A 22,437-nucleotide genomic window follows, 5' to 3' on the forward strand; every position below is an offset into this window, starting at 1 on the left:
AAAGAAAATCTAAATGTCAACCAATCATGGTGGCTCAAACCTGTAATCCCAGCACTTTGGGAGGCCAAGGCAGGCAGATCACTTGAGGTCAGGAGTTCGAGACCAGGCTGATCAACATGGTGAAACCCTGTCTCTACTAAAAACATGAAAATTAGTCAGGTGTGGTGGCAGGCACCCGTAGTCCCAGCTACCATGGAGATTGAGGCAGGAGAATTGCTTGAACCCGGGAAGTGGAAGTTACAGTAAGCCAACATTGCACCGGTGCACTCTAGTCTAAGCGATGACAGAGTGAGACTTCACCAAAAATAAAAATAAAAATAAATAAATAAATAAAAATAAAAAAAGATAAATATCCAGGTTTTAATGTGAATTTTCCTGATTTTTAAAGTGTTGGAATTTAAATGAAAGTACATGGGGCACAAAAACAAAAGCACAAACACAGAGCAGGCAAATTATAACCACTGATCAATTCTAAAATAGAATTGATCAGTAAGACTGAAATAATTCCTGAAAATTTTAATGTCTATTCTTGTGCAGCTTTCTCTGTGCTGGTATTGCTGGCCTACCAACTTAAAACCACCCAGCACTCTAAATTTGTCTTAAAACAGAAGATCTGCCCTAAAACATAGCCTAGTTTGTAAAAGTTCTAACATATCACCTGTTTTTCTAGACAAATTATCCAGGCTTCCCATATTTTTATCCACTGGCTTGGGTAATTGCCACTGGGCCTTAGGAACCACAACTACTTGTCTTCAAAAGTTTTGTGCTTTTGTTGACATACATCAGCCATTAGGTGCCTCACTGATCCTTTCTGAATGAATCTCCTACTATATTAAGCCCTAATTTGCTACGTATCTTTGGACAGTTTGTTTAAAACTCCTGGCTACCCCTCTCTGATGGCAGTTGTATGGTGGTGTCATTTTTTAACAACTTTTCTTGTTCAACTAAAGCTTTCATTTTATTTTATTTTATTTTATTTTATTTTATTTTATTTTATTTTATTTTCGAGACAGAGTCTCCCTCTGTCACCCAGGCTGGAGTGTAGTGGCCAGTCTTGGCTTACTACAACTTCTGCCTCCTGAGTTCAAGCAATTCTCTTGCATCAGCTTCCTGAGTAGCTGGGATTACAGGCACATACCACCAAGCCTGGCTAATTTTTGTATTTTAATAGAGGTGGGGTTTCACCATGTTGGTGACCACCATGTTGGTCAGGCTGGTCTTGAACTCCTGACCTCATGATCCATCCTCCTTGGCCTCCCAAAGTGCTGGGATTACAGGCGTGAGCCACCACGCCCGGCCCAACTAAAGCTTATTTTGGTATTTCATTGGCTTACTCAATATATGAGACCTAAATTTATTATTTACACAATTAGATAATTAAACTAAATCACATTCAAGATGCCTTCTAGCTAAGCGATTTTATAAGTATTTAAAACACTCAGTATTTAACTGTTTTTCCCATTCTGCTCTTCTAATTTACCTGATTTATTCTAATTTACCTGCTTTGTCTTTGAGTCTGTTTCACAGGTTTGTACTCAAGAATATGCTACCTCTTTCAGGAGAAGGAAGGTGGGCGAATCGCCCACATCAGAATCTTGAGCCTTTGAGCTGCTGCAGCTTTTGAGTAACTACATGACTGGTGGTGCTGTCAATGAGCAGGCATGAGCAAGTGAGCCCATGTTGGTAATTTGAAGTTGAAGTTTAGAAACAATGTGACCTCTTCGAAATGAGGTTGGCCTGGAGAGAAATACTTCAAAATTGTTGAAAATATATAATATTGTATTAATTAACTAACACAACATAAACAAAACCACATTTTTTCTGTGTGTTATCTTGACTGTTAGTGTAGGGCCTTCTCCTCAGAAACCCTGAAGAATGAAGCATAACACAATAATCTAACATGCACTATAAAATTTTCTAGCACAACCCAGAATATTTACATGAAAAATGCTCTAATCATGCAAAAAAAAAAACCTTTCTACTTCGTACTGATAGTTCACATTCAAATCCATTTAGCAGTACATTCAAGCATACAGATAACATATGAGCAAAATGAGAAATAATACTGTGATTTCAAGCTTCACTGAACTAGGGTATAGAAATTCTGAACTCAACAATTGTTAAATGCCTGCCAGATAAATGACTGTGGATGAATTGTTTTTATTCACTGTCTCTTCTTAGAAGCAACAAATGAAAATGTACATTTCTGTGTGATGTAGTCACCATATTTAAACTCACATGATACTTACGTTAGCCACCTTACTGACTTAGAAGAAGACGAATCAATAAATTCCTTGTCTGGATATGTTCCAACTGGATAGCAAGAGTCTTTTGAATCACCCGGCTCCTACCCAGTTCTTATGTGCGTGAGCTCAGGATGATGACACAAAAGAAACAAGACATCTCTCACTGTTGCACGAAGGAAATCCGACAATGACCATTTCAATCACCTTTCTGTTGTTCTCAATGCTATTTTATGGCTCAAACTTCACTATGACTGAACCACTGAACACCCTCCACTTAACTTAAGGATTGGGTGAATGACACTTCCGAGTGCAAAAATACTAAATAATTCATGCCTACATGTCAACATATATAATATGCAATTTAATAATCTTTTTGATCTTATTAAGGTCATTGTGATTTTCAAACACTGTAATGGAGGTTGAATGTTGGGGGAATCATGGATAAAAGATTAAGGAATAGTTGTAATGGGAAACATTTACAATGACCTGTAGAGACAAAAACTGACAATAACTCAGTTATGGTTTTGCTTAACCTAGAGGTTTCAGGATTATGTTGACTAAAATATGGAGGGTCTATAGTCTTTTGCTGTAGTTCTTAGCCCCCCAAAGTCCTGGCATACCATCCAGAGAAATGTATAACAATACTCAAATTTCCAGTATCTATGAAAAAATGTTCCTTTAAATCAGAGTACACTCAATTGCATATTTCCTTCAGCATGTTGTTATCAAAGCCCATCAAAGCCCAGTCATTTTGAGGGTGGTAAGCAAGAGAGACAGAGTGGGAGAGAGAGAGAGAGCAGAGAAGGCGGGGGGGGAGGGGGAGGGAGAGGAGAGAAGGGAGATAGGAGAGACAGGGAGAGAGAGAGGAGAATGAGAGGAAAGATGGGGGGAGACAGAGAGAAGGGGGGAGAGAGAGAGAGAAGAAGGGGAAGGGGGGGGAGAGAGAGAGATTATTTCCAGAGGCATTTTAATCAATTTTAAATTAAATTGATCAATTTACCTATATAAGTCTGGTATATTTACGAGGTAAGTTGTCTTCTACTTCCTCTGTTCACCTGGTACACTGTTGCTTGCACTGATAAATTTGTCAAATGGAAGTGGCTTGATTCAAATGATGTATAAATCGATCTCTTCTTATGTATATTTTGTACTTTGTGCTGAGGCCTTTATATTTGAATTGAAAGGCACTATGTAATATATTAATAATATGTTGGGGTTTTCTTTGGGCCTTTGCAGATTGTTTTTTTTTTTCTGAGATTTATAGCCCTCATTAATCTCCTTCTTGACTTACAATAACATAACATTTTTTTTTTTCTAAACAATCTGTTTTTAAAATGCCGGAGTATTTGAGAGGTACTTTGGTACTTTAAATTGTGAATAATAAAAATACATTTATGTACTTTGTATATCTGAGTACCCTCCCAGAACTGTTCATTAAACTTTGTCAAGCTACCATTAAAATCCACATATTCGGTGGATAAAACTTAGAGAGCTTTTAAAACTTAAGTATTTAATGGACTTGATTTGGTCTTTCAGGCTCAGGAGGGGGTTAGCTAAGTGCCTGAGATGTTCAAAGTTACCATCATAACAGCTAAGTCCCTTTCTCCCCTCCCTAGGGAGCTGGTAGGAGCTCAATCTTTGAAAAGGGATTTTTAATCTTTTATTCATTATTCTTCACAAAGCACTTGCCTGATAACAGGGTACAACCTGACAGTAGGATGTCCTTTTTCCTAACTTCAATAATCTTTTTTTTTTTCTTTCTCTCTACCTTCTGCCTTTTTTTCATTTAATGTGACCTCTTCTTTCCCAAACCCTGCATACTTTAATTTGGTCTTTTTTTTTTTTTTTTTTTTTTTGTCTTCTACTGTGGGGACTCAGAGTGTTCAAAACCCTATTTCTAACATCGTTGTTTTTCCATTTGTTAGAGCTAAGGTAAACTGACATTACATCTTGAGTTGACCATGTCTACAGCTTTTGCTTATAGAATCTACTGAAATAGATTAAGTTTTTTTCTGGATTGGCCAGGCTACCTAGACATGAGAAGGGCTAAGTGCTGAATGGTGTTTACTGAATATTTGCATTGTATCATTAGCTAAATCAAAGAATCTTAGAACGGAAACACAACTTATCTGTCTTTGGTCAGTTTATATCATGATTCCTTCTTCAATAATTCTATGGAAATGTTTAAATCTTTCCTTTAAGCCTTTCTAAGATTTTAGAGCTCAGTACTATCTACTGAAGCCTTTTACATTGTTGGACAATTGTAATTTTATAAAGATCTTTCTCATATTAAGCAGAAATCTCATGAGCCACATTTTCCCATTCCCATATTCAGGCAATTCTAATAAATCTAAATGCCTTTGTAAGGCATGACTTAAAAACTGTCCTCACATAACATTTTATTAATTGATGCACTTATACAGTTTAATAGTATGAGCAATTCATAGTATGGATTAGGTATCTGTATATAGTCTCATTTTAATTCACTAGTATATTGAGTGAGAGAAACAGACATACTTTATTAGTAATACAAACATAAGAAAATCTTGAGGGGATAGGTAGCTCCTATCATGTTGTAAGTAAATCAGTGCAAACCAAAATATTAGTGTTCTGTTGTAATTTTTAAATCGAGTTCCTGGAGTTTTTATAACTTATACAAATGAGAATAAACACAAAGATTGCTACAGTCCAGAGTTTTGGTTTAATTTCATCTAAAATAAGTACTGTGATGTTGAATTTTAACAGCTTGCTAAGAGTGAAGAATTCTTTTTGTTGTTATTTAATCACCCCCAAATGTTATTTATTGAGTCCCTGAAAGTATTTTCTCACAGTATCTAGATTCTCCTCAGAGATCTCATTTGTGCACAAGCCCTACTTTTCTCAGCTTATGAGAGCTGATATGATCTCATCTGAAAGTAATACTGCAGGGAGTCATTTGTTTCATAGGAATAAGCAATATCATCATAGAATACTGTGGAGCCAGGATGTGATTTTAGGGGAAAAGGCATTTTTTCTTGAGTACAAACAAAAAATGAAATACGTTATACATATAAAATATCGAATGTATTTAAAAATTTACATCCTGAAAATTAAACCAAATAAAATCTCAAAGAAGAGGGTAAATTACTAATAGATGAAATGTAGAATTTCATTTTTTTCACATTTGCTCATTTCATTTTCCACTGTTTATCTTTTATTCATTATCTTTCCATTTCTACTGCAATTTCAATTTTCATAGAAAAGCTCAGATGTGAAAAAAATGGAAACATTATAGTATCGATATTAGAAGCTCTTGAGCTAAGCAGATCAGGGTCTAAATATCAGTAGCACCATTTTCCAACTATGTAATCTTGGCTTAGAGTCACAATTCGGTAACTCCAAATGCATGCAAGTGAAATCATTTTGACAGCTATTAGTGCTTTTTACCAAATGTTTACAATATCTGCTTTCTAGGCAGAGGGTAGGATTGCCTTGCCTTGCCACTTCATGTTTGGAGAGGGGCAAATGATTAGTTCTGGTCAATTGCTTATGAACAGAAGTGACTTGTGTCAATTTCAGATCAGAACATTTAATTGTCTGCAAAGACTTCACAGAACACCCATGTTTTTCTCTCAAGATAAATGTAAATGTTAGCTTCTTTGTGGCCCTTTAGCCGGGATGTGAAGAAGCCTGGTGCAGAGCCTCCACTTGACCTATGATAGATATGCTGCTGGAGAAGAAATCAACTTCCTGGTATGATATGCCATTTAACTTTGGGTGCTGTTTCTTAATGAAATATAATCTAGCCTACTAGTTATGAAATAGTCATTAGCATTGTGTCTAATCCATAGCAAGAGCCTAGTAAATTTAATATTGAAGCAGTGTATCTACAAAGCATACTTTTAGTGGTTGTTGTTTTTGTTTTTGTTTGAGATAGAGTCTCTCTCTGTTACCAGGCTGGAGTACAGTGGCGCAATTTCAGCTCACTGCAATCTCTGCCTCCTGGGTTCAAGCCATTCTCCATCCTCAGCCTCTCAAGTAGCTGGGATTACAGGCAGGTGCCACCACACCCAGCTAATTTTTCTGTATTTTTAGTAGAGACAGGGTTTTATCATGTTGGCCAGGATGGTCTCGATCTCCTGACCTCATGATCAGCCCGCCTCAGCCTCCCAAAGTGTTGGGATTACAGGCGCGAGCCACCGCACCTGACCATGGATTATTTTTTAATACAACAAAGAGAAAAGACTTGCAGAAACCTCTCTGCCTTGGTTTAGGTTTGTTGAATATATTGAATCTTTAATATTGTCAACACCATGCAACATCAAAAAAGGTCCTGATACATTTTAATAGGTCTAACTAGAGTTGAGTGTTCATTTTTATGCAACCTAAGAAGATTTTATGGAGTTCTTTAGGAAATCTTTCTGAGTCAAATTTAGACTGACAACTAGCCTGTTTTTAAAAGTTTTGTATATATTTTTGGTTTCTCAAAAGGTGCCATTTATTCATTCACAAGTCTGTATTTCAATAACTTCCTGTCTGCCAAAGATCTAGTTTAATGCCTTAACATGATCCTACACATCACTACCCATCTGTGTTTCCCAGAGATACCATAACAAAGCATCACAAACTGCATGGCTTAAATGGCAGAAATTTATTGTCTCCCACTCCTGGAGATTATAAATTTGAAATGAAGGTGTCAACAAGATTGGTTCCTTCTGACAGCTTTTGAGAGATGACCTGGCATGTGCCTCCCTTCTAGCTTCTGGTGGTTTGCTGGCAATCTTTGGTGCTCCTTTCTTTGTAGATGCGTCATTTCAATCTGCCTTCTCCTTCATATGATGTTCTCCCTGTGTGTCTTCACATTATCTTGCCTGTTGAATCTCTAGTCCAAATTTTATCTTTTTAAGGATATCAGTTAAACTGGATTAGGGCCAATCCTGATGAGCTCGTTTTTATTGAATTACTTGTGTAAAGACTGTTTTTAAATAAGATCACATTCAGTGGTACTAGGAGTTAAAACTTCAAAGTATCTTTTGTGGTGGGACAAAAGTCAACCCGTAACACCACTATATTAATTGGCAATACTAGTCGAAGTGTTTAATGAATAGCGCTGTGTGCGCATGCCAACAAGCAGTGAGTGAGTGAAACAAATGTAACTGAATTATTACTAAAGCTAACTCCGCACTGTGCACTGTGTGGATTATAACCTATGGTGCAAATCCCCTTTCTCTTCCTCATTTTACTGAATCATCTGAGAGATAAAAGCACAGAGAAAGTGAAGTAGGTGGCTGGGATTTTCATAATTCTCAATATTGAGTGTGTGTGTGTGTGTGTGTGTGGGTGTGGGTGTGTGTGCACACATACCCACAGGATTGCATTTCCTAGTCACCTCATGTTTACATGAAGACTTTTTTATCTTGTCTTCACATTTGAATTAGGATGAATAAATAATTGCATTCTTTGAGAGACTCACAGTATCAAATTATCTTTCATTTTCTTAACAAAAATAGTTTTCTTTTCTTAATGTTAAAAGTTAAGGTCCATTTTCAAAATTAGTTTGCTGAGCCACAGCAATCTTTCCGTAAAAGATAACATTGACCTGCAATTTTACTATCAACCAAAAAAGTAATACCTTTTTTCACAGCTCTTCCTCAATGCCGAATAAACTGTGGGTTAAGAAAGTTTCAAGTAGGCCGGGCGAGGTGGCTCATGCCTATAATCCTAGCACTTTGGGAGGCTGAGGTGGGTGGATCATTTGAGATCAGGAGTTCAAGACCAACCTGGTCATCAAGGTGAAACCCTGTCTCTACTAAAAATACAAAAATTAGCCAGGCAGTAGTGGCATGTGCCTGTAATCCCAGTTACTCTGGAGGCTGAGGCAGGAGAATCCCTTGAGTCTGGGAGTCGGAGGTTGCCGTGAGCTGAGATCAGGCCACTGCTCTCTAGTCTGGGCAAGAGAGTGAGACCCTGTCTCAAAAAAAAAAAAAAAAAAAAAATTCAAGTAGAGAAAATGTGAGAGTAATAAGAAGTATTCTGCCTGCTGGTACAAGTAGATAATAACAGAGAAGAGAAGATTTACAGTGCCTGCAAGGTCAAAATGTTAGCTTTCCAGCTGGCTCCTAGACAATTCCTGATGAGGTGGCATCCATATGCAACAATCATGTTTGGCTACTTAGAGGATTTTCTTTTCTTTTTTTCTTTTTCTTTTTTTTTGTTTTTGTTTGTTTGTTTTTTGAGACAAAGTCTTGCTCTGTTGCCCAGGCTGGAGTGCAGTGGTGCAATCTCAGCTCACTGCAACCTCTGCTCCGATGTTCAAGCAATTCTGTGCCCCAGCCTGGCTGGGATTACAGTTGCCTGCCACCACGCTTGGCTTGGGGTTTCGCAATGTTGGCCAGGCTGGTCTCAAACTCCTGATCTCAAGTGATCCGCCCATCTCAGTCTCCCATAGTGCTGAGATTACAGGCATGAGCCACCACACCCAGCCTACTTAGAGGATTTTCTAAAAGGTATAATTACATGAATATGGATTGATTGTCTTCAATGAATTTACTTTTTATTAGGTAGTCTCCTCTCAGTATGACAAGAAGATTGAGGTTCGTTTTCTAATACAGTATACATAACACACCAATAAGAAGAGGTATATCTATGCAAGAGTAAAGAGGTGAGTTTGTGGGCCATCTTTATTCACTTTGAGACATTTCTTATGCATGTGACCTTAAGCACTATGCTGGGAAATGGGGGCTCATAGAGGAAAACAGCTTGCTAAAAATGTTTAATGACATAAAATGGTACATTTGCAAATTTAATCCTAAATAGTAACACTTGATCGATGAGGCGATTATTTACCTAGAATTGAGTACTTCTCCAGTGAACGTTTAAAATAAGACAGCATATTCAGCTTTTAAAGGAAATATTCAAGATTTTCTTGTATTTAATATTAAAAGAATGTGTTTCAGAGGTACCTGAAAATATTTTTCTGCAGAGGATTTGAAAATTTTATCCACAAAATTACCCTAAAAGAATCAGAACTGAGAAAGTATGCAAAGAACAATTCTGAACATTTTAGGCTTATAAACTGACTAATGAATAAAAAGCGTTTATTTCATCAGTGATCTGAACTCATATTTACCAAGAATATTTAATTTTATCTACAATGCTTGAGAAATACTTTTTCCTAAAGCCCATAGTCTTGTGGAGTGCTCAGCTTAAATTGTTTTGTGTAAATGAAAGCTGAACTTTCAACCCTTTCCCACTCCCTCAAGGAAATGAAGAAATTGAAATCCATTATGTGAATGCAGCCATTTAAAACGACACAGAGTTTCAAGCTAACACGGGTGATCCTAAGAATGCAGGGCTGGACCACAACTAAGAGGTCATGCAGTCCATTCCTTTTACTTTTGGAAAGAGTGTGCTTAAAGCACGCCAGAAAGTTAAGAAACAATTCTGAAATTTTGAAGCAATGAAGATTCCATAAGTTCTACAATGTTTCATTTCTCAAGTCTGTATGTGTGTATATATGTGTGTATATATATGTGTATATACTTTATATATATATATATAAGTATATGTATATGTGTATATACTTTATAAATATATATATTTACTTTAAGTTCTGGGATACAGTGCAGAACTTGCAGGTTTGTTACATAGGTATAATGTGCCAGGGTGGTTTGCCTCACCCATCAACCCATCATCTACATTAGGATTTTCTCCTAATGCTATCCTTCTGCTTTCCTCCCACCCTCCCGACAGGCCCCAGTGTGTGATGTTCCCCAACCTGTGCCCATGTGTTCTCATTGTTCAACTCCCAATTACGAGTGAGGACATGTAGTGTTTGGTTTTCTGATCCTGTGTTAGTTTGCTGAGAATGATGATTTCCAGCTTCATCCATGTCCCTGCAAAGGACATAAACTCATTATTTTTTATGGCTGCATAGTATTCCATGCTGTATATGTGCCACATTTTCTTTATCCAGTCTAACATTGATGCACATTTGGGTTGGTTCCAAGTCTTTGCTATTGTGAATAGTGATGCAATAAACATACATGTGCATGTGTCTTTATAGTAGAATGATTTATAATCCTTTGGGTATATACCCAGTAATGTGATTGCTGGATCAAATGGTATTTCTAGTTCTAGATCCTTGAGAATCACCACACTGTCTTTCACAATTGTTGAATTAATTTACACTCCCACCAACAGTGTAAAAGCATTCCTATTTCTCCACATCCTCTCCAGCATCTGTTGTTTCCTGACTTTTTGATGATCCTCATTCTAACTGGCATGAGATGCTATCTCATTGTGGTTTTGATTGCATTTCTTTAATGACCAGTGATGATGAGCTTTTTTTTCATATATTTGTTGGTCATATAAATGTCTTCTTTTGAGAAATGTCTGTTCATATCCTTTGCACACTTTTTGATGGGGTTGTTTGTTTTGTTCTTGTAAAATTGTTTAAGTTCTTTGTAGATTCTGGATATTAGCCCTTTGTCAGATGGATAGATTTCAAACATTTTCTCCCATTGTGTAGGTTGCCTGTTCACTCTGATGATAGTTTCTTTTGCTGTGCAGAAGTTCTTTAGTTTAATTAGATCCCATTTGTCAATTTTGGCTTTTGTTGCCACTGCTTTTGGTGTTTTAGTCATTAAGTCTTTGCCCATGCTTTTGTCCTGAATGGTATTGCCTAGGTTTTTTTCTAGAGTTTTTATGATTTTAGGACTTACGTTTAAATCTTTAATCCATCTTGAGCTAATTTTTTATAAGGTGTAAGGAAGGGGTTCAGTTTCAGTTTTCTGCATATGGCTAGCCAGTTTTCCCAACACTATTTATTAAATAGGGAATTATTTCCCCATTGCTTGTTTTTGTCAGGTTTGTCAAAGATCAGATGGTTTTAGACGTGTGCTGTTATTTCTGAGGCCTCGGTTCTGTTCCAGTGCTCTAAAAATCTGTTTTCATACCAGTACCATGCTGTTTTGGTTACTGTAGCATTGTAGTATAGTTTGAAGTCAGGTAGCATCATGCCTCCTGATGCTTAGGATTTTTTTGCTTAGGATTGTTTTGGCTATATGGACTCTTTTTTGGTTCCATATGAAATTTAAAGTAGTTTTTTTCTAATTCTGTAAAAAAAGTCAATGGTAGCTTGATGGGAATAGCATTGAATCTGTAAATTACTTTGGGCAGTATACCCATTTTCATGAATTGATTCTTCCTGTCTATGATAATGGAATGCTTTTCCATTTGTTTGTATCTTCTCCTATTTCCTTGAGCAGGGTTTTGTAGTTCTCCTTGAAGAGGTCCTACACCTCCATTGTAAGTTGTATTCCTAGGTATTTTATTCTCTTTTTAGCAATTGTGATTGGGAGTCCACTCATGATTTGACTCTCTGTTTGTCTATTATTGGTGTATAGGAATATTTGTGATTTTTGCACATTGATTTTGTATCCTGAGACTTTGCTTATCAGCTTAAGGAGTTTTGGGGCTGAGATGATGCAGTTATCTAGATATACTATCATGTCATCTGCAAACAGATAACTTGACTGTCTCTCTTCCGGTTTGAATATGCTTTATTTCTTTCTCTTGCCTGAATGCCCTGGCCAGAACTTCCAATAATATGTTTAATAGGAGTGGTGAGAGAGGACATACTTGTTTTGTGCCTGTTTTCAAAGGAAATAGTTCCAGCTTTTTCCCATTCAATATGATTTTGGCTATGGGTTTGTCATAAATAGCTCTTATTATTTTGAGATACATTCCAGCAATACCTAGTTTATTGAGTGTTTTTAACATGAAGGGGTGTTGAATTTTATCGAAAATGTTTTCTGCATCTATTGAGATAATTATGCGGTTTTTGTCATTGGTTCTGTTTATATGATGGATTATATTTATTGATTTGCGTATGTTGAACCCGCCTTGCATCCCAGGGATGAAGCCGAGTTGATCATGGTGGATAAGCTTTTTAACGTGCTGCAGGATTTGGTTTGCCAGTAATTTATTGAGGATTTTTACATCGATGTTCATCAGGGATATTGGCCTGAAATTTCCTTTTTTGTGTGTGTCTCTGCCAGGTTTTGGTATTAGGGTGATGCTGGCCTCATAAAATGAGTTAGGAAGGAATCCCTCTTTTTCTATTGTTTGTAATACTTTTAGAAGGAATAGTCTCAGCTCCAATTTTTACCTCTGGTAGAACTGAGCTGTGCCTCTGTCTGGCCCTGGACTTTTTTTATTGGTAGGCTATTAATTACTGCCTCGGTTTCAGAACTTGTTATTAGTCTATTCAGAGATTTGACTTCTTCATGGTTTAGTCTTGGGAGGGTGTATGTATCCAGGAATTTATCCACTTCTTCTAGATTTTCTCATTTATTTGCATAGAGGTGTCTATAGTATTCTCTGATGATAGTTTGTATTTCTGTGGGATCAGTGGTGACATCCCTTTTATCATTTTTATTGTGTCTATTTATTCTTCTCGTGTTTCTTCTTTATTAGTCTGGCTAGTGGTCTATCTATTTTGTTAATCTTTTCAAAAAACCATCTCCTGGATTCTTTGATTGTTTGAAGGGTTTTTTGTGTGCCTCTGTCTCTTTCAGTTCTGCTCTGATCTTAGTTATTTATTGTCTTCTTCTGGCTTTTGTGTTTGTTTGCTCTTGCTTCTCTAGTACTTTTAATTGTGATGTTAGGGTGTCGATTTTAGAGCTTTCCCGCTTTCTCCTGTGGACATTTAGTGCTATAATTTTCTCTCTTAATGCTTCTTTAACTGTGTCCCAGAGATTCTCATATGTTGTGTCTTTGTTCTTATTGGTTTCAGATAACTTATTTGTTTTTGCCTTAGTTTTGTTATTTACCCAGTGGTCATTCAGGAGCAGGTTGTTCAGTTTCCATTTAGTTGTGCAGTTCTGAGTGAGTTTCTTAATCCTGAGTTCTAATTTGATTGCACTATGGTCTGAAGGTCTGTTTGTTATGATTTCCATTCTTTTGCATTTGCTGAGGAGTATTCTTCTTCCAATTATGTGGTTGATTTTAGAAGAAGTGCTATATGGTGCCATCATCACTATGAAGAAACTGCATCAACTAATGGGCCAAATAACCAGCTAGCATCATAATAACAGGATCAAATTCACACATAACAGTATTAACCTTAAATGTAAATAGGCTAAATGCCCCAATTAAATGACACAGACTGGCAAATTTGATAAAGAGTCAAGACCCAGCTGCATTCAGGAGACCCAGCTCAAAATAAAGGGATGGAGGAATATTTACCAAGCAAATGAAAAGAAAAAAAAAAAAACAGGGATTGCGATCTTAGTCTCTGATAAAATGGACTTTAAACCAACAAAGATCAAAGATCAAATGACAAAAAGGGCATTACGTAATGGTGAAGGGATCAGTGCAACAAGAAGAGCTAACTATCCTAAGCATATATGAACCCAATACAGGAGCACCCGGATTCATAAAGCAAGTTCTTAGAGACCTACAAAGAGACTTAGACTCCCATACAATAATAGTGGGAAACTTTAACACCCCACTGTCAATATTAGGCAGATCAACAACAGAAAATTAACAAGGATATTCAAGACTTGAACTCAGTTCTGGACCAAGCAGAGCTAATAGACATCTATAGAACTCTCCACCCCAAATGAACAGAATATATCTTCTTCTCAATTCTTTATACAAATATGAAAAGATAATTTATTTCTCAGCAGGTTAACTCTTTTTTTTTTTTTTTTTTTTTTTTTTTTTTTTTGCAGAGTCTCAGTCTGTTGCCCAGGCTGGAGAGCAGTGGCATAATCTTGGCTTACTGCAACTTCTTCCTACCAGTTTCAAGCAATTCTCATGCCTCAGCCTCCCGAGTAGCTTGGATTACAGGCTCCTGCCACCACGCCTGGCTAATTTGTATATTTTTAGTAGAGATAGGGTTTTGCCATGGTGGCCAGGCTGATCTTGAACTGCTGACCTCAGGTAATCTGCACATCTTGGGCCTCTCAAAGTGCTGAGATTACAGGCATGAGCCACCATGCCTGGTCAAATGCAATTTTTATATCACATCTTTTAGTATAAGGCTTCTCAAATTTTAAAATTTCATAAAAATTACCTGGATATCTTGTTAAAAAGCAATTTCTGATTCAGGTGGTCTATGTTGGCAGGTTTTTCAGGTTTTTCATTTCTAACAAGTTCCCAGTGATGATGCTGCCACCTGGTCCAGGGACCACATCTGGAGTAGCAATACTCTAGAAATGGGAAATGTAGATCTAGAAGTACTCTAAGATGACACTTAGCCTGACACATTTGTTTTATTAAAGGATTTCAGCCACTTTGATTTTTCAGGTTTCTTTTTCTGTTTCATGTATTCATTTAAAAAATTGTAAACTATTCAATGGCAAACAGAATTCTGGTATTTTGTATTTTTGTATGTAGCACAGAGGCTATACAACCACCAGAAAAAATGTTATAGAGCAGTGTAAGGATTTGGCCAACAATTTATATGAAAATGTCATATTGAATAATATTAGGCAAAACATACAGATTTGAATTAGCCAATAGTCATATCATTTGTTATTTTATTACACACAGCCATTATACATATTTATATGTTGCTGTCACTTGTTAACTATTGAGATACTGGATTTCAAATCCCTGTTGATGACTGGACATTAAGTTGGTAGTTGGCAAGATAAGTTTAGATTCCTTTTTCAACTTTAACATTCTATCATGTGGCATGGTAGTATTAAAGAACTTGCTCACATTCACGTAACTGTCTTGCCTCAAAGATGGGAACACAGAAGCTTTCAGTTTAAGTTAAGTGCATTATGCAGCCTCCAAACTTTCAGTGATTCAAATGGTCCTTTCCTTACCAAGAAACATAAACATATATATCAAAACTGGATCTTACATTTGATTTTTGAAAACAACTTTTTAACTTTTCTTAGTTTGTGTCAAGTGGACCAAACACTTTGATAAATAATTAACATTTCACTTTGTGAATGTGTCATCATCTAGGCAGAACTATTAAAAATGCATTTTATCTAGGCAGGTTTTGGATAGTCACATTGTGGAAAATGTCCCTTAATACATGAGAATTTTTAAAGAAAAATGTGCTTTGTTGGTGTAAATCCCTTATCTGGTAGCATGTTCTTATATTTCCAGTTGGATTTTTCTTAATGCCCATTTTCTCTATAGTATAAGACTTCTTACCACTATTTGATACAAATAATATTATACATGCATGCTATTACAATCCCCACTTTTCAAACAGTTATTGTTTTCATTGGGGGAAACTGGGTTTATATTCTGCTGAATTTTTAAAATTACTTGAGTATGTCTTCAAGAAGTGGGGCATAGAATGTGGATATGTTCTAAGACTGCCTGCTACCTAATCCTTCCATTCATCTTACATTTTGGTATGTCCAGGAAATATGGATACCATTTCCAGATCAAGGAACAAAATGATTTAAATTAAATGTCCATTCTGTATTTTGTTCTATTAAATATTGTCTATTCTCTTCTTTTACATCTTATAAATTAAATATACATAATAATAAAATCTGATTAACAAAAAGGTACTTGATGATACTAAAATAGTTAGAGGCTTTAAAAATCTACCATTTTTGATATGCATTGATTTTCTATTTAAAAGCACCAAGCTAATTATGTTACAGTGAATCTATTCATTTGAAAGTGTACAGTCAATGGAAATTGAATGTAAGAGAATATCAAATATATATCATAAGATTGAAAGGTTACATATTCAGTAATTTAGCCGTGTCCTCACCCAAATCTCATCTTGAATTCCCATGTGTTGTGGGAAAGACCTGGTGAGGTAATTGAATCATGGCAGCAGGTCATTCCTCTGCTGTTCTTGTGACAGTGAATAAGTTTCGTGAGATCTGATGGTTTTAAAAATGGGAGTTTCCCTGCACAAGCTCTCTCTTTGCCTGCTGCCATCTATGTAAGATATGGCTTGCTCCTCCTTGCCTTCTGCCATGGTTATGAGGCCTCCCCAGCCATGTGGAACAGTAAGTCCATTAAACCTCTCTTCCTTCTGTATATTGCCCAGTCTTGTATATGTATTAATCAGCAGTGTGAAAGTGGACTAATATAGTAAATTGGTACCAGTAGAGGGGAGTGTTGCTGAAAAGATACCCAAAAATGTGAAAGTGACTTTGGAACTGGGTAAAGGCAGAGGTTGGAAGAGTGTGGAGGGCTCAGAAGTAGACAGGAAAATGTGCAAAAGTTTGGAGCTCCCTAGAGGCTTGTTGAATGGCTTTGACCAAAATGCTGATAATGGTACAGACAATGAAATCCAGACTGAGGTGGTATCAGACAGAAATGAGGAACTTGTTGGGAACTGGAATAAAGGTGACTGTTGTTATGTTTTAGCAAAGAGACTGGTAGCATTTTGCCCCTGCCTTAGAGATTTGTGGAACTTTGAAACTAAGAGAGATGATTTAGGGTATCTCACAGAAGAAATTTCTAAGCAGCAAAGCATTCAAGAGGTGACTTGTTTGCTGTTAGAAGCATTCAGTTTTATAAAGGAAGGAGAGCATAAGAGTTTGGAAAATTTGCAGCCTGACAATGTGATAGAAAAGAAAATTCCATTTTCTGAGGAGAAATTCAAGCTGGCTGCAGAAATTTGTGTAAGTAATGACAAGCCAAAAGTAAATCTCCAAAATAAGGGAGAAAATGTCTCTAGGGCATGTCGGAGGTCTTCACAGCAGCCCCTCCCATCACAGGCCTGGAGGCCTAGAAGGAAAAAAATGGTTTTGTGGGCCAGATCCAGGGTCCCCATGCTGTGTGTAGCCTAAGGATTCCGTGCCCTGCATCCCAGCAACTCCAGCTATGGCTGAAACTGGCCAAGGTACAGCTCGGGCCATGGCTTCAGAAGGTGCAAGCCCCAAGCCTTGGCAGCTCCCATGTGTGTTTAGCCTGCGAGTATGCAGAAGTCAAGAATTGAGGTTTGGCAACCTCCAACTAGATTTCACAGGATGTATGGAAATGCCTGGATGCCAGGCAAAGTGTGCTGCAGGGGCGGGTCCCTCATGAAAAATCTCTGCTAAGGCCGTGTGAAAGAAAAATGTGGGGTTGGAGACCCCACACAAAGTCTGTACTGGGGCGCCACCGAGTGGAGTTGTGAGAAGAGCGACACCATCCTCTAGACCCCAGAGGGTAGATCCACTGACAGATTGCACTGTGTATCTGGAAAAACAGCAGATGCTCAACATCAGCCCAAATGCAGCCAGGAGGGAGGCTGTACCCAGGACAGGCATAGGGCCAGAGCTGCCCAAGACCATGGGAAACTACCTCTTGCATGAACATGACCTGGATGTGAGACCTGGAGTCAAAGGATATCATTTTGGAGCTTTAAGATTTGATGGCCCCACTGAATTTCATACCTGCATGGAGACTGTAGCCCCTTTGTTTTGGCCATTTTCTCCAGTTTAGAATGGCTGTATTTATCCAATGCCTGTACCCCCTTTGTATCTAGGAAGTAACTAACTTGCTTTTGATTTTACAGGCTCATAGGCAGAAGGGACTTGCCTTGTCTCTGATGAGACTTTGGACTGTGGACTTTTGAATTAATACTGTAATGAGTTAAGACTTTGGGGGACTGTTGGGAAGGCATGATTGGTTTTAAAATGTGTGGACATGAGATTTGGGAGGGGCCAGGAGCAGAATAATATGGAAGAGGCAAGGAACAGATTTTCCTCCTGAGTCTCTGTAGGGAGTATGGCCCTGCTGACACCTTGATTTTGGCTGGCCTCCAGAAGTGTAAGAGGATAAGTTTCTGTTACTTTAAGCTACAAGGTTTGTGGTTCTTTGTTACGGGAGCCCTAGGAAACTAATACAAATGGTATTCAAAGCAGTAAAGAAGTGCTTATGAACATTAGTAATGAGCAGAAAGTGTCTAGGAAAGAGGGTGGGCAGAGAGTGGAGGGAACAGCATTGCCAGGCCCTGGAAGTGGGAAGGGATAATGGCACGTTTAAGGTAGAGCGGTGAGAGAAGTTCGGTACAGCAGATCCTGACAGTTCTGAACTGATTCTTTTTTCCTTCCTGGCCAGTGTTCCAGAAATTATACTTTACTCTTTACATAATAAACAATATCAACAAACTATGCAACAGAAACTTCACAGCCATTTTGCTACACCAATGAGAAGTATAACAATTCACTGCTTTTTTGACTGTTTTAGAGCTCAGTCTCCAGCTCTTTCAGAAAAGAACAACGTAGGAGGTGACAGTGAAATCAGTAAGTATTGTGTTTTCTCTGAAATTGAGCAAATTGAAAGCAAACTTAACCGAGTTCCTAGATCATAACTCCCAGAAAATAATTGACTGGGTAACTGGAGCTCAGTCGAGGGGCCCTTCTCAGCCAATCAAAGGTGAGAGCTTCAGGGAGACTTACGACAGCCTCCAAATCCAGGTGGAAAACAAAAGTCCTTGCAACTTACTCTTAGAAAACAAACCCAGAAATTCCAATCTTTGCTTTCGGAGCAGAATATCCTCAGAAGCAAGGGATGCACACCCACAGCACTTATGGCTGAAAGACTACATTTTATTTTCACTTGAGGGCTTTCCTGGTTGGAACACTGCTGTCATGTTATACCTCCCCTTTATGGAGACCACTGTGCTTATAATACTCTCTACTAACGAAAAAAATACTTCTTCATTTGGCATATTGAAGAGAGGGAGGGCATAAATATAAATGCTTTGCAAAATATTAAGAAGGAAGTGAAGAGAATTTAAGAAGTTAATAACAATCTTGCTGATAAGGTACAACGAATGGGTTATAACTAGGGTTTGCAAGCCTATTAATATTCTACGGATGTTCAGGAAAGGGAGATAGCTGCAATGGGCTAGTTATATTTCTCAAGCATCTCACAGCAATTCCTTCTTTTTTAGTATCTGGGCTGCAAACCCACATGTACTGTACAAGACTTCATTTCTTGATCAAAAGTAAGGTTGATTTCTGTTCCAAGATTATATTTGCTTACTGAATGATTGCTAGGCCTTTATTGATGATCTTTTAGAGACACTCATTCCACTCATTCTCTCTGTCCAGAATATGGTTTATTTAATTTCTTAATAATATAGCAATAGCTGAACCATGCCAATTCCTATAACAATCACAAAACACACACACACACACACACACACACACACACACACAGTATCCAATTACCAATTTTAAAACAAAAACTGTCCTCCCCACAATATCTTCACTATCTTCTTTCTCTTGTATTTTCATTTCCTAGCAGTAGATGTACTCTTAAAGGAATCACTGAGAATGGAGTTTTAAAATGCATTAAATGATTTTCGAATCCTGAAATTTAGTTCTTTTCTAATTGTCACACATTGTGAAATGAGAGAAAGAAGCTTTGAGCAAATGAAATAAGGGAAGGGCTAATTTTGATTAAGCAAAATTATATGATTCCTTAAGTCTGTAATATGAGGCCTCTAGGGGATGTCACCTGGCAGAATTTTATAGCAAGCACTGGGTAATTTTATGGCTACCTGAACATACTGAAAGCTGAAAATAATGTTGAGTTGTCACTAGGGTGCTGAAAAGATGAATAAGAAGCAAAATATTAAATTAAACTTACATAATTTACTAGGATGACATAGTTTCCATATACATCCAGTGGATTCGTGTTTTTTTTTTTTTTTTTTTTTTTTTTTTACAAAGGTTTATCTACTTTGTGTTTGGAAAATCATGGGAAGAACCTTTTCAGTTTCTGGCTGAAAATCATGACTGAGTCTCTAAAAATATCACAGCTATATTAAGAAATCACAATAAGAGAGGGAATTTATAGGCTAGTATGTAGAATACATTAAATGTAATTCTACTATAGAATTCTTATTTTTACCAAAAATCACAAGTGAATATATTCTAAGTTCATGTAGTATCACAAATAACCTTAAGTTGCCATCATTTAACTCAATGTCTGACATTTGTATTAGAGGTACCAACACGAACATTACCCTCTCTTTCTATATCATTAGTTCTAATTTGTCAAATTTCCCTTTGTGCTTTGATTTCTTGGTGGAGGAAAAAATATGGCAGGATGCTATTCTGTCCACTGTATAAAAACCTCCTGACTAAAGGCTCAAAATAAGAAATGGAAAGAAAACTGGTTGAGGGAGGCATACGAAGACCCATAACTTTTCTATATAGTTAGCATACCATCTACTTTGTTTGTGGGATTTGGTTTGTTGGTTTAAAATCACAGTGTCAGACGCTCTTTAGTTTAATTAGATCCCATTTGTCAATTTTGGCTTTTGTTGCCGTTGCTTTTGGTGTTTTAGACATGAAGTCCTTGCCCCGGCCTATGTCCTGAATGGTATTACCTAGGTTTTCTTCTAGGATTTTTATGGTATTAGGTCTAACATTTAAGTCTCTAATCCATCTTGAATTAATTTTCGTATAAGGAGTAAGGAAAGGATCCACTTTCAGCTTTCTACTTATGGCTAGCTAATTATCCCAGCACCATTTATTGAATAGGGAATCCTTTCCCTATTTCTTGTTTTTCTCAGGTTTGTCAAAGATCAGATGGCTATAGATGTGTGGTATTATTTCTGAGGACTCTGTTCTGTTCCATTGGTCTATATCTCTGTTTTGGTACCAGTACCATGCTGTTTGGTTACTGTAGCCTTGTGGTATAGTTTGAAGTCAGGTAGCGGGAACTGAACAATGAGGTCACTTGGACTTGGGAAGGGGAACATCACACACCGAGACCTATCACAGGGAGTGGGGAAGGGGGGAGGGATTGCATTGGGAGTTATACCTGATGTAAATGACGAGTTGATGGGTGCTGACGAGTTGATGGGTGCTGCACACCAACATGGCACAAGTATACATATGTAACAAACCTGCACGTTATGCACGTGTACCCTAGAACTTAAAGTATAATAAATAAATTAAAAAAAAAAAAGAAACTGGCAAATGAAAAAAAAAAAAATCACAGTGTCAAAGCATGCACAGCTGTTCTGTTTTGTTTTTCAGAAACCTGGGGGTCTCTTTTATATTTCCTTCTCTTATGACCTATGTTAAGTAAATATTTCAGTTATCAAAAGGGTTGTCTAAAATGTAACTGGTCTCACCAGCATGGTGTCTCACGTGTGTAATGGCAGCACTTTGGGAGACTGAGGTGGGAGGATCAGGAGGTCAGGAGTTCAAGACCAGCCTGGCCAACAAGGTGAAACCCCATCTCTACTAAAAATACAAAAATTAGCTAAGTACGGTGGTGTGCACCTGTAATTCCAGCTACTCAGGAGGCTGGGGCAGGAGAATTGCTTGAACCCAGGAGTTAGTGGTTGCAGTGAGCCAAGATTGTACCACTGCACTCTGGTCTGGGTGACGGAGCAATACTCTCCATCTCGGGGGAAAAAAATAAAGAAAAAGAAAACATACGTATATACATATATAGTGGTCTCTACACACCCATGTCACCAACTTTCCACATAGAGATAGTGATCTTTTTGAAAGTTAAGTTTCACATTGCAGATGTCCTGTGCGTGATCCTTCAACGTGTTTTCTCCAGCTCTTAGGGTCAAGTCCAAAAATCCTCACATAATTTATAAGCCCAAAAGAATATCAGCCCAAAATTCAACTTTATGTACTCCTTGCACTGCTCACAGTGATACCTGGATAAAGTGTTGTGGTCATTGATTAAGAGATGGAACTATTCCCAGAAGAATATTGGATGTGGAATTAGGTCTGCTGGAACAAAAAGAGCATGAATGGTTACACAGCACAGGTGGCAGTTATAGGTCACATCAGTTTACATATATATATTTTACTGACATGAACCCTGTTATTATAACTTTGCCTGGCAAAAGGAGTTGGAAAGAAGGAAGCTTCTACAAAAAGAATTGAAAGTGCTTCCCTGAATTTTAAGGTAACAAATGGAAATGAAGCATGATTCAATACAACGTGTGGTTGGTAGTTCTTATCCTGGCAAGTTTTTGGTAATAGAGATTGGTTCTGTGCTCTGCCCCTCTCTGTGCGTTCCCTTGGGTAGTCATTCCAGATCAACTTGCTCATTTATAATGCTGTGGATAATAATGCTTGCTTTCACCAAGCCATTGTAGAAGATGAATATGTACTGTGTGTTTAAGAATAGAAGGTAAAAGGTGGTGTGCAATCAGAAATGGTGTGTTGAAAGGTTATTAATGATGCTCAAAGCTAAGAGGAGAGAGACAAGCCATTCTCATTAGGGCTCAATAGCA

This window comes from Macaca fascicularis, chromosome 12, assembly GCF_037993035.2.
Source record: "Macaca fascicularis isolate 582-1 chromosome 12, T2T-MFA8v1.1".
NCBI classification, from domain to species: Eukaryota; Metazoa; Chordata; class Mammalia; order Primates; family Cercopithecidae; genus Macaca; species Macaca fascicularis.